Here is a 12,407-nt window from a genome sequence, read left to right on the forward strand (position 1 = left end):
TGCATCATGCTAGCTTCCATGAACATTGAGCTACAGAAGCAACATGAGCATATGGATGCTCACACTATCCTCATGCATCTACAAGAGTTGTATGATGTGGCAGGGAGGACAGCTCGATATGAGATATCAAAGGAGCTGTTCGGGTGTAGGATGTCTGAGGGATCATCTGTGAATGACCATGTACTTAAGATGATCAATTTGATTGAACGTCTTGGACAACTTGGTTTTGCCATGGATGGGGAGCTGAGCCAAGACTTGGTCTTGCAATCGCTTCCGAGTTCGTTATCGCAGTTTGTTGTGAACTTTCACATGAATAAGTTGGATGTCAGCCTGCCTGAACTCCACAAAATGTTGAAGACTGCGGAATCGAATTTTCCCCCTAAGAAGAGTTCTGTTCTTCTAATTGGTGAAGGTTCCAATCCTAAGAAAAGGAAGAGGAACTCTTCCAAGAAGAAGAAAGTAGGTGAGAAAACGCTGATTCCACCAAAAGCTGAAGACCCCAAGAGCAAAGTTGTTTGCTTTCACTATAACAAGGTGGGGCACTGGAAGAGGAACTGCAAGGTTTACCTTGCAGAATTGAAGAAGAAGGGTAGTGAGACTACCGCTTCTGATTCAGGTATGTTCATGATAAAAGTGAATATGTCATTTCTACTTGGGTGTTCGATATCGCCTGTGGTTCTCATATCTGCAATTGTTGCAGGGACCAAGGAGAAGTAGGACTCTTGAGGAAGAGGAGGTGATTCTACTGATGGGAAATGGAGCAAGAGTTGCTGCTGAAGATGTAGAATCATTTCATTTACATATGCCTACGGGCAAGACTATTGTTTGAAATAATTGTTATTTTGTTCCCTCGATTGTGAGGAATATTATTCTCATGTTAGACTTGGCTGGATTTTTCATTTATTATTGAGAATAATGAATGTTCTATTCTTAGAGATAATATTCTTTATGGACGTGGTGCTTTAAATAATGGTCTGTATATATGTGACATAATTTACTTCAGATTGAACAAACTAATAAAAGAAAAGGGATGATGAAAATCTCACTTTATTGTGGCACTGTAGTCTCCATTTAGTGGACATGGAGAGAGGGCTGCAGATTTGCTAGGATTGGTACACACAAATGTATGTGGACCAATGTCTACGCAAGCCATGGGTGGATTTTCATACTTCATTACTTTCATAGATGATAGATCTGGATTCGGATATGTGTTTGATGAAACACAAGTCTGAGGTCTTTGAAAAGTTCAAAGAATATAAGTATGAAGTGGAGAAACAACCAAACATAGTATAATAACTCTTCGATCAGATCGAGGTGGTGAATACTTTAATGGAGTGTTTCTAGATTATCTCAAAGTAAATGGTATAGTCTCCCAGTGGACTCCTCCAGATTGGTATCTGAAAGGAGAAATCGAACTTTGTTAGACATAGTTCGGTCCATGATGAGCTATGCAAATCTTCCAGTATTCTTATGGGGTTATGCATTGGAAACCTCAGCATATTTAATGAATAAGGTGCTTTCCAAAATCTGTTCCTCAAACTTCGTATGAGATATGGAAAGAAAGGAAACCGAGTCTTAAACACGTTAAGATTTGGGGATGTCCAGCTTATGTCAAGTAAGTTGACCCAGATAAGCTGGAATATTGATCCGTAAAATGTAGTTTTGTGGGATATCCTAAAGAGACTTTAGGGTATTACTTTTGCACCGATCATCGGGTGTTTGTCTCCAGACATGCTACCTTCTTGGAAAAGGAGTTTATCCTTGAAGGAAACAGTGGGAGCAAAATTGAACTTGATGAAGTTCAAGAAGCACAAACTACTACGGATCAAGTGGAAACACCTGTTCTGACTGAACAACCTTTTGTGGAATAGCCCATTCATAGATCAGGGAGAGTGTCTCGCCAACCTGAGAGATATTATGGCCTTGTCATTGAGAATGACAATGAGTTGTCAATCATTTGATGATGACGACCCTGTAACCTATAATGAGGCTATGAGTAGTGTTGACTCAGAGAAATGGCATAGTGCCATGAATCCAGAATGGAATCTATGTATACGGTATACAAAAGATAGATTATAGCAGATGGCCAGGTGGAGACCTATAAGGCCAGGCTTGTGGCAAAAGAATTCAAACAAAGGCAATGGATTGACTTTGATGAAACTTTTTACATGTAGCCTTGTTAAAATCAGTTCGGATTTTGCTTGCGATTAATGTGGTTTAAAGCAAGCTTCTCAAAAGATGGAACATTCGTTTTGATGAGATAATCAAAGAGTTTGATTTTATCGAAAACGTAGATGAACCATGCATCTACAAAAGGGTTAGTGGAAGCACGGTAATATTTCTTATATTGTATTGAATTAGAGTTGACACACACAACAACATAGCAGACCCACTCACAAAGCTACTTTTTGAAAGTCACTTTGATCGTCATAAAGATGAGATGGGTATTAGATACCAGAGTGATTGGCTTTAGTACAAGTGGGATATTGAAAGGAATATGTCCTAAGTCCAATCATGTATTAGGATTTAGGAATAACTTTGATGTAATCTGTTTTGATTTCATTGATATTAATAAAGACTTGTTTTGTTTTTATTACGGGCTTTATCTATTTAAGTGTTTAAATAAGATATACCATAGTTTAGAGTAAAGCTTTTTATGGATTATGATGAGATCATAATAGTGAGACCTAAAAAGATGATAACTCTAAACTTAAATAGTTCCTGGTCATAGGATTACTAACTGGTAATTAATAATCCGCAAAGATCGGTACATACTATGCTTGCTTCATTATGAAGGATGTCTGTTCTCATAGACATTTGTGTGGTGACACTATAGCTAGTATGTAGGTGCTTATTATGGAATAAGTTCACTGAACATGACTCGCCCAGCTGAACAACTAATGGAGTTCACTCACGTGTCAGCAGTTGTTCGCTTAGTGATAGTTGTACAAGTATCCTTAGACTTAAGGTCATCATAGTAATCTTGTATACACTGAACTATGCTTTGGTTTAGTTCTTAGTCTCCAGGGACAATTATTAGGGCTCTTCTGGGTATAGGAATTTGTACACGAAGATAGTGTATGATCAATAAAGGATCTACCCCTTCCAGTGAAGGAAGCGAATGTTCAAGGCTGATCCACTTATGCTAGTTCAGGAATCTCTGGCCAGAGTAAATGAAGTTAGAAAGGAGTTTCTAATTTGCATAGAACTACGCATAGTAAATGGTAAGCAAAGTGATTGAATTAGATAGGCTTGACACGAGATCCATGCCTTGTATTTAATCGGGACATTGTAGGGTAGAAGGAGTTTATTGTACGGTAACTATTCACTGACAGGTTCTTGGTATTCTAAGCAGTGAATTCATATTATCCGGATAGTCGCGATATGTTGAAAAGCATCACTCACGATGTAGAATAAATGTGATTAATTAATTAATCATATTTAATAAATTAGAGAATTTATATAAATAATGATAAAATAGTTTTATTATTATTTATTTCTACTACCGGCTTAATATTGAACCTACAGGGTCACACCATAAAAAGAGAATGATTTATTGGTGGAGGAATTAATTAATAATGGCTAATAATTATTTATTTGTGAAATAAATAATTAATTGGCAAATTTAATAATTAATTAAATGAGATTTAATTGATTATAAATTAATTAAGAAAAGTTCTTAATATTATTAATTAAAGGATTTAATTTTTGAAAATTAAATCAAGAGAGAGAATTATTTCTAAAGTGTTTAGAAAAAGGATTAATAATTAAAAGGTGTTTTAATTATTAATGAGAATAATAAATGGGATAATAATAATAATATTTATGAGAAAATTTCAGCTGAAAATTTTGCCTATAAATACACTATTATAGACCCTATTTTATTCGAACCCAAGAAACCCAAAAGTTTCAGAAAACCAAATTCTCTCCACCTCCTCCTCCTCCTAAAAGTCATTTTCTTGGTGGATACCGGTGGAGTGCTTCACACTTGAGGAGCAACTGCTAAGGATCTCTGATCGTTGTCTCCGAAATATTTTTAAAGGTTAGATTCGATCCCTCGAATTTTTATTCACGATTTATATGCTTTTATTTGGATTTTGTGTGTGTAAAAGTGTTTTGCCACGCCCCGCTGCGTTTAAAAATCCAACAATTATGAATATTCATTCGAGGGCTTATGACTTCTTTATTTTATTTAATGAATATTATTATGAATATTCATTCGAGGGCTTATGACTTCTTTATTTTATTAAATGAATATTATTTGAATATTCATTCGAGGGCTTATGACTCTTTATATTATTTATTGAATATTATTTCGAATATTATTCGAGGGCTTATGACTCTTTTATATTATTATTGGATATTACTTGGATATTCATTTGAGGATGTATGACTCCTTTATTTTATGAATATTATTTATAATATTCATTCGAGGTATTATGACTCCGCTTATTACTGCAATATATTCTTTATTTTATTAAAGAATAAGGTGTCAATAATCAAACTTATTTTCGATTATTCAAATAAAGATAGTACTTTCGTATAGGTATATCTTTGGTCATTTAATACTCGTTTCAAGTATAAGTTTTAATACTTCTACTTCAATTATTTTTATAAAGATTATTCTTTATGGGAATATTATTTAAATAATAATATTCAGACATTTTCTAAATATACTGGGGACTGATTTACTTCATTAAATCAGCTTTACTCCAAACACTCAATAAAGTGTTTTCGAGTCTTCAAAATGATTTTTAAAAGTTAGAGCGGATCCCAAAACTCATTTTTATATTTAAGATCTTCCTTTTTAAGGGGATTTAAATACTCGCTCAAAACCTGAGGGATCCGGCTCTGTGGTGTATTTTATATCCGCAACAAGGTTGCAGTTTTGGTAAATGAATTGATTACTTACCCAACGTTCGGGAAGTAAGTCCATCTATTGAGTCGGCATAAGCAACATGGGCTCAGTGGGCGTCCATGATAGTGTAAGTGGCTCAGTGGGAGTCCATCAAATGCGTAAGTGGCTGAGTGGCAGTCCAGCATAAGGTCCTATTGCGACCAGGGTGATGACCAGTGGGGAATTCGTCCATCTACTAGTAGAAAAGGTTACTCATTGGTATCTTTGCCTGATCAGCAAGATATCTGGTTTATGCCAAAATTCTTTTCCTTTCCAAATTTATTGGATATTGCAATTCTGTTCATACTTTACATGACAGAGGTTTTCAGGAAATGTATAAAGAAGATGTATATGTGGATATATATATATATATATATATCAGAACTAAATGAAGTATACCATAACTTCATTTCCTTTAATAATATTTCAAAGGTTGAATCTATTCAAATCTTGTCTTATAGTCTCATCTATGTGATGAACTTTTGAAACTGATTATAACTTGAACGGTGGTAGTTCAAGTAGTATTTGGGAAAGATATAAGTATATTGGGGTATCTTGTAACTTCGTCTTTTAAACTTATATCTAATTAATAATTGTCTTATGAATGACAAAGATTTTCAGAAAAACGTTGAGACAAGGTTAGATATATGAGATCACCTTGCAACGATATTTTTTTATACAATTATACACTAGGACTTTGTGTATATTATGCATGGAAGAGGACTTCCAATATTTTGAAAAGTATATATGTATATATATATATATACTGAATATTTTGCGACTTCATCGCATTAAGATATCAACCTGGTTCATTTCTTTTGACCAAGACTTTCATGAGTATTATGAGTAGGCTCATGTATTGTTAATCATTATACATATTATTTTGGTGGGCTTGCTGCTCACCCTTGCTTTCTTCTTTCATCACACAACATCAGATAGATAAGATGAACAGGACCAAGCTCCCAATTCGCAAGCGGATAGGAAACGTTCCGCAGCTTTCTGGAAGCGTTGAGGCCGTTGTAGCTGAGGTAGAAATTACCAATAGGCTAAGTTTTCAACTAATAATGTACCAGACTTATGTATATTATGAATTGTAATAATGGCAAAGAAATGTAAATTTATCCAGAAAACCTTTTAAGGTGTATTGACATATAATTGTGGAATAAAACGACTTGTGATTATTTTTGAATATTCATCTCTGAGACTATAACTTGTGGTGTGTGTGTTTATTGTGGGGTCACAGTACATAGTAGTTGATTATGTATTAAGATTGGGTGTTATTAAGGGAAATGGATCTCGTGACAACCCGGATCCCCGACCCCGGATTTGGGGGTGTTACAAATGGTGTCTTTCTATGCTTGTTGATCAATGTTGCATTTTGTGTAAAGCAAGCAGTTTGTACAGCCTCAACCCAGAAGTAGGTAGGAAATCTTGCTTCTTCTAGCATGGTTCTTGTAGCTTCTATCAGATTTATAACATTCAAGCCCACAATTGAATGCATACCGGACCCAACAACCCACCACATGTTAATCCGAAAAAGCTAGCGATTTGGTACACATTGATTATTGACTTGTATTTATAAATTTCCCAAACACTCTTATTCTTATCGATTTGGGATGTTACAAGAGTTCTATTCTTTCTTTCAACAACTCCATTTTGTTGTGGAGTTCTAGGAGCAGAAAACTCTTATTTTATCCCTTTGAGTTTACAGATGTCTTCCATAAAACTATTCTTGAATTCAGGTCCATTATCACTTCTGATGATCTTCACTTTGTATGTTGATCCTTTCTCCAACTCCCTCACATGAACAAGAAGAATGGATGGAGTTTCATCCTTGGTGTGCAGAAAATACATCCATATGTATCTTGTATATTCATCAACGGTCACAAGTGCATACCTCTTCTTGGCAATAAACATTACATTCACTGGACCAAAGAGATCAACATGAAGTAGATGATATGGTTCAAGAATTGAGGATTCAGTTTTACTCTTGAAAGATGTCTTCCTTTGTTTGGCTTTCTGGCATGAATCACATAAGCCATCAGGAGTAAACACTGCATTGGGCTCCTCTTACAAGATCTTTCCTCACAAGTTCATTGATATTGTTGAAGTTGAGGTGAGAAAGTCTTTAATGCTAGTTCCAGTTGTCTTCCACAGATGCTCTACTTAGTAGACAAACTTCTGAATTATCAGTTCTTGTGGAGACCCTGGCTTCATACAAACTACCATGTCTCACACCAGTCAATGTGATCTTGCCATCAGACTTACTGACAATTTCACAATGCTCCTTATAAAAATTGACATGGTAACCTCTGTCACAGATTTGACTCACACTGATCAGATTATGCTTGAGTTCTGTAACTAGAGCTACATTTTTAATGATGACATTTCCAAATTTGATTTTTCCATATCCCAAGATTTTTTCTAAGTTGCCATCTCCAAAAGAAACGTTTGGGTCAGCCTTCTCCTCAAATTCTGATAGCAGGGATTCATAACCAGTCATATGTCCTAAACATCCACTGTCCAAGACTAGAGCATTCCTCCTGTCACCCTGTAATCAGTAATTTGAATCAGTTAGTATTTTTAAGGACCCGGACTTGCTTGGATCCTTTGGCCTTTTTAAGTTTGTTAACATATGTAGCAGAAGACTTCATATCAGAGTCTATGTTAACATTCCTAGTATCAGTATTTATATATGCAGCAATAGATTTTGCTTTAATTAAAGAGGGTTTCAGTTTATAAAAATCATAATACAAATTGTGATACTCTTTACATGTATAAATAAAGTGCCAAATACTGTCACAATGAAAATAAGGATTCCGTGGTTTATATCTAGTTGTTCTATTCCTACACTCTGATTTAGAAGGAATAATTTTTATCTCTTTATTCTTCCAGCAAGAATTTTCAAGATGATTAATGCTACCACAGTCTGAACAGGTCTTTCTAGGTGCATTATGTGGGGTTACATAGTTTTCATTCTTATTAACACCTACCTCGCTATTCCTATTTTTCCTAGACCTTTTCCTCTTATCTTTCATGTGTAAATCCTTCAGCTTTTGCTTAAGCTGTCTCTAAGTCATTGAACCAATATTTACTGAGTTTGTGTGAACCCTTTCACTCTTTTCAGTAATTAAGTTTGATCTAGGTGCTGAAGTAGTACTGTCCTCATGAATTGACTTAACAGAATTAGCACTAATATTAAACTTAATGGTCTTTATTTGAACTTTATTCAATTTGATCTCGCTATCAGTTTTTATTGATTCTGTTTTCTCAGTTTCTTTTCCACTTTTTTTATCAGAATTAGATCTAGCTGAATATCCTAATCCTGATCCCCAACAATCCTTTTCTAAGATTTTCTGAGTTGTTTGTCCTGAGTTAGTCCAAAGTTTAATGACTTCTCTTTCTTTAGCTAGCTCCTTTTCTAGATAAGCATAATTTTCTAACAATTTTTCTTTAACATAAACAACATTATCTCTTTCTTTTTGAATTTTTAGCATGGAAAGCAACTTAGTTTCTAGGTAATCATTCCTTTTCTTAAGCACAAAGTTTTCACTCTTGATTCTATTGTTCTCTAAGGTTTCATCCCTAAAACTAACATGCAGAGTCTTAGGAAATAATCTTAATTCATAAAAATCATCAGTATCAAATGCAAGAGTAGACTGAGGTACCTTTAATTCAGCAATGTTGGTCTCAGCATCAGCATTTGCCATGAGAGCATAATTGATCCCATCATCTGAGTCTGATGAATCATCCCAGTTTCTCTTCTTTGAGATCAAAGCTTGTTTCTTCTCAGCTCTGGGTCTCAGCTCTGGGTATTCTGCAGTCAGCTGTAAAGTGTCCAAGTCCATCACAGTTGTAACATCTCTCTTTTGATTTGTCAGGTTTTCCAGATCTAGCTTCCTTCCAATCAGTATCTCTTCTGTTGTTCCTCTTATCAGAGTTTGGGGAACTGAAACCTTTTTTGGAAAATCTTCTCCCTTTCTTGAATTTTCTGTAGACCATCTTCTTGAAACTCTTAACTAGTAAAGCAGCCATTTGATCCATATCTTAATTGTTATTATGATTACTATCAGTATCTGATTCAATATCAGGATTTTAGTCAGCATCAAAATTTGATGATTCAGTATCTGACTTAGCAATCATGGCTTTCCCTTAGGAGTAGATTTTCCTTCTAGATTTCTCCTTTGGCTTCTCTTCAACTTCGAGTGTAACTGGTCTAGGTTTTGATCATTTCCTCTTGATCTTTTGCTTCATCTCTAGTTAATGAGTTTTCAGAACTCCGTAGATCTCATCTAGAGGTGTGATGTCAAGTTGATAGTCATCCCTGATTGATGTGACTTTAAAGTCCCACTTTTCAGGAAGAGCAAGTAGGAACTTCAAGTTTGAGTCCTCCAAATCATATTCTTTGTTGACAAGGGATAAGTAATTCAACAACTTTTGAAATTCGTCATAGATCTCAGTTAGGGATTCATTGTCTTTTGAGTCAAAGTGCTCATATTCTTGAGTAAGTACTGTCCTCATGTTCTTCTTAATAGCAGTTGTACCTTGACACTTTACTTCTAAAGCGTCCCATATCTCTTTTTATATTTTAATGACTCTATTGGACATAACACTGTCAAGACTGCTGTGCAGGATATGTCTAACCTTAGCATCCTTCATGATAGATTAGATATCTTCAAGAGTATAGTCATTCATGTCTTTGTCTATCATCTTCTCTGGTTATCCTACAACTGAAACAACTACCTTCATTGGTTTATGGGGACCATCATAGATCCTGCTTAAGTATTCAGGATTTGTGGCTTCCAAACACTTGGCCATCCTGACTTTCCATATTGGATATTCATGCACTTTCAGGATGGGCACTTTGATTGCTTCATACCTACTCATGTTGCTTCTTATCTGTGATGTGGCTGGGGGTTGTGGTTTCGGATCCAGATTCTGTGTTTCTTCTTCTCCTTTATCTGACATGGTTGATCAATCTTCAGATCTTAAACTGTTTGTACATTAACAGCAAACTTTGATACCAATTGTTAGGCCCTAAATCAACCGTAGAGGGGGTGAATACAGTTAATATAATCCACTAGACAAAACTTCAAAAGAATCAACAGTTATTATATCGATCTTATAAAAACTTATTACAAAAGTACTCTCTCGAAAGGATGAACAAATATCCTTGAGAGCTTTTAGGTTATGCGAAAGATATAATAATATCGCAATGCGTATAACATGAACCTAATCTCTGCTTTATATAGAGCACATCTACCAATGTATAAGGAATCCTATTCTATTAACAACCAGGAAACCTATACTATTGCTTCTGAGATAAAGTCCTCCACTGACTTGAAATTCTTGTTTCCTTTTCCTTTCAAAGATCAACTGATGTGATAAATACTAATTTCATCATCCGTTGACATCTTCATCCGTTGATATCGTTATCCGTCGAATATCAACATCCGTCGATATCATCATCGTTCGTTGATGCTTGCAATCATCATCTGTTGATGCTTATTACCATCATCCGTCGATGTTAGTAATTACCATATATAGATGCTTCTTATAGTTTCTGTATAATATCATGAATTGCTCCTAACATTGGGTATATTATGAATCGTATGAGAAATATGAATGATCTAGATGAGATTTAACTCTCCTATTTTATGAGTGATATTATTGGTCTCTTCAGTGAGCTAGACAATGAAATGCGTGGCCACGCTCAAATGTTGATTTGATAAGATAATTTACTCATTGATCAAGAAAACTTGGATTAAACTATGATGAGGATGACACATTACATGCCTCCAGTTTAATCTATAATATTTGGTTAAAGGGATTATATTACATTGTACATTATTCACGAAAGGTATAATTGATCACCGATTCAAATATTATTACTTGGGTAGCAATGATGTATTACTAGATGCCACTCATTTTTTATGATTTTATATTAGATTTAAAATTCGTTGCCAACGTAATAATAACCTATAGGGTCACACACAAAAAATGTTTGAAAGATTATTTAATTTAAATTGGATTTAAATTAAATTAAAGTAGTTCAAATTATTTATAATATTAATTAAGTATGACTTAATTAATTTGGTAAATAATGATATTCGAATTTACTAATATCAATTATGAAATTCAGTTGTTAAATAATTAAGTGTGACTTAAATATTATACAAATAGGAATTTCGAATTAATAATAACTCATAATTAGTTAAGAGTTATAATTCTTTTTCTCTCTATATAATATCTCTTGTGTGGCTGATTTTGTGTGCAAGACTTTTACAAAAACCCTGGTCACCAAGAGAGAAGATAGAGAGAGCAAGAAAAAACGAGTTTGTGCTAGTACACATCCAATCCTTGAGTTCAAGCATTCGTGTGGATACCGATAGAGCGTAGATCGCGAGAGCGGGATGTGTGGTGATTGAACAATCTTTGAATCTCTATTATTCAACCAATTTGTAAAGCTTCTTAAGGTAAACAATCTGATATACGAATTAAATATCTGTTTTTCGCGTGGATCCTGCGGTGGGTTTCGAAAATTCTGGTTTTTCACGTTTTTTAATTATTGTTCCTGTTGCGTTTATGTGCTCGAAACCCTTCAGTTTATCACCGGAGAACGAAACACATATACATGTATATATATATCAATAACAAGTATTATTGCATCGCATTTCGCGTGTCTTAATATTTTTGCTATTCCATCCATCATTTATTCTATGGACCCATGCTTTTACTCGAACTTATAAACAATCACCTTTGAAACTCCTTTGACATCGAAAATCGAATCTGGGATTTCATTTTATACATCATCATTACTAGAATTCTACGGTTGCACCACAACCTTCCTCGTATAGCAATACGACATTCTGTCGATAAGAAGGAATAAATATTCAGTCAGTAGATAATCGACTTAGTCTATCAATGATAACTTATACATCACCACGACCCGATTATTGGTAATCAATCTCAACATCCATTGCAATACAATACTCACGATTGTTATCGTCTCATTATTTTAAAAAATTATTACTGCATTAATATAGTCTATGGCTGACCTGCTGTCATCATTCACCTTCCTTAGAATCTCAATACCTAATCATACAGAATTCATATCTATCGTATCGAATTCTTTTAAAAAGGTAACATAATCACTATTCGTGATCCCTGAAGGTCATTTCCGGAACTTGACGTATATACGGTGAGGCCAAGTAAAACTAACAACTTCCCATGTCATTACATGATTACCGACATGTGTTTAAAACTCAAACTTCGTCGATATCCATAAAAAATAATCTTATCGTTTAACTTTTCCATAATGAAAACGATTATAATATATAAGCACACGCCTAATTTTACCTGTAAATACATATACAAGGAAGATACCGAGGATGTGGGCAAGTGTTGACCACCTTCTCATCATATGCAATATTCTCTTTTTTTTTTCTTAAAAAATAAATAAATTATTTGATTAGGAATACAAATTGCTCCATAAAGAAAAGAGAAATAG

Source organism: Apium graveolens, chromosome 5 (assembly GCF_009905375.1).
Source record: "Apium graveolens cultivar Ventura chromosome 5, ASM990537v1, whole genome shotgun sequence".
Classification (NCBI taxonomy): domain Eukaryota; kingdom Viridiplantae; phylum Streptophyta; class Magnoliopsida; order Apiales; family Apiaceae; genus Apium; species Apium graveolens.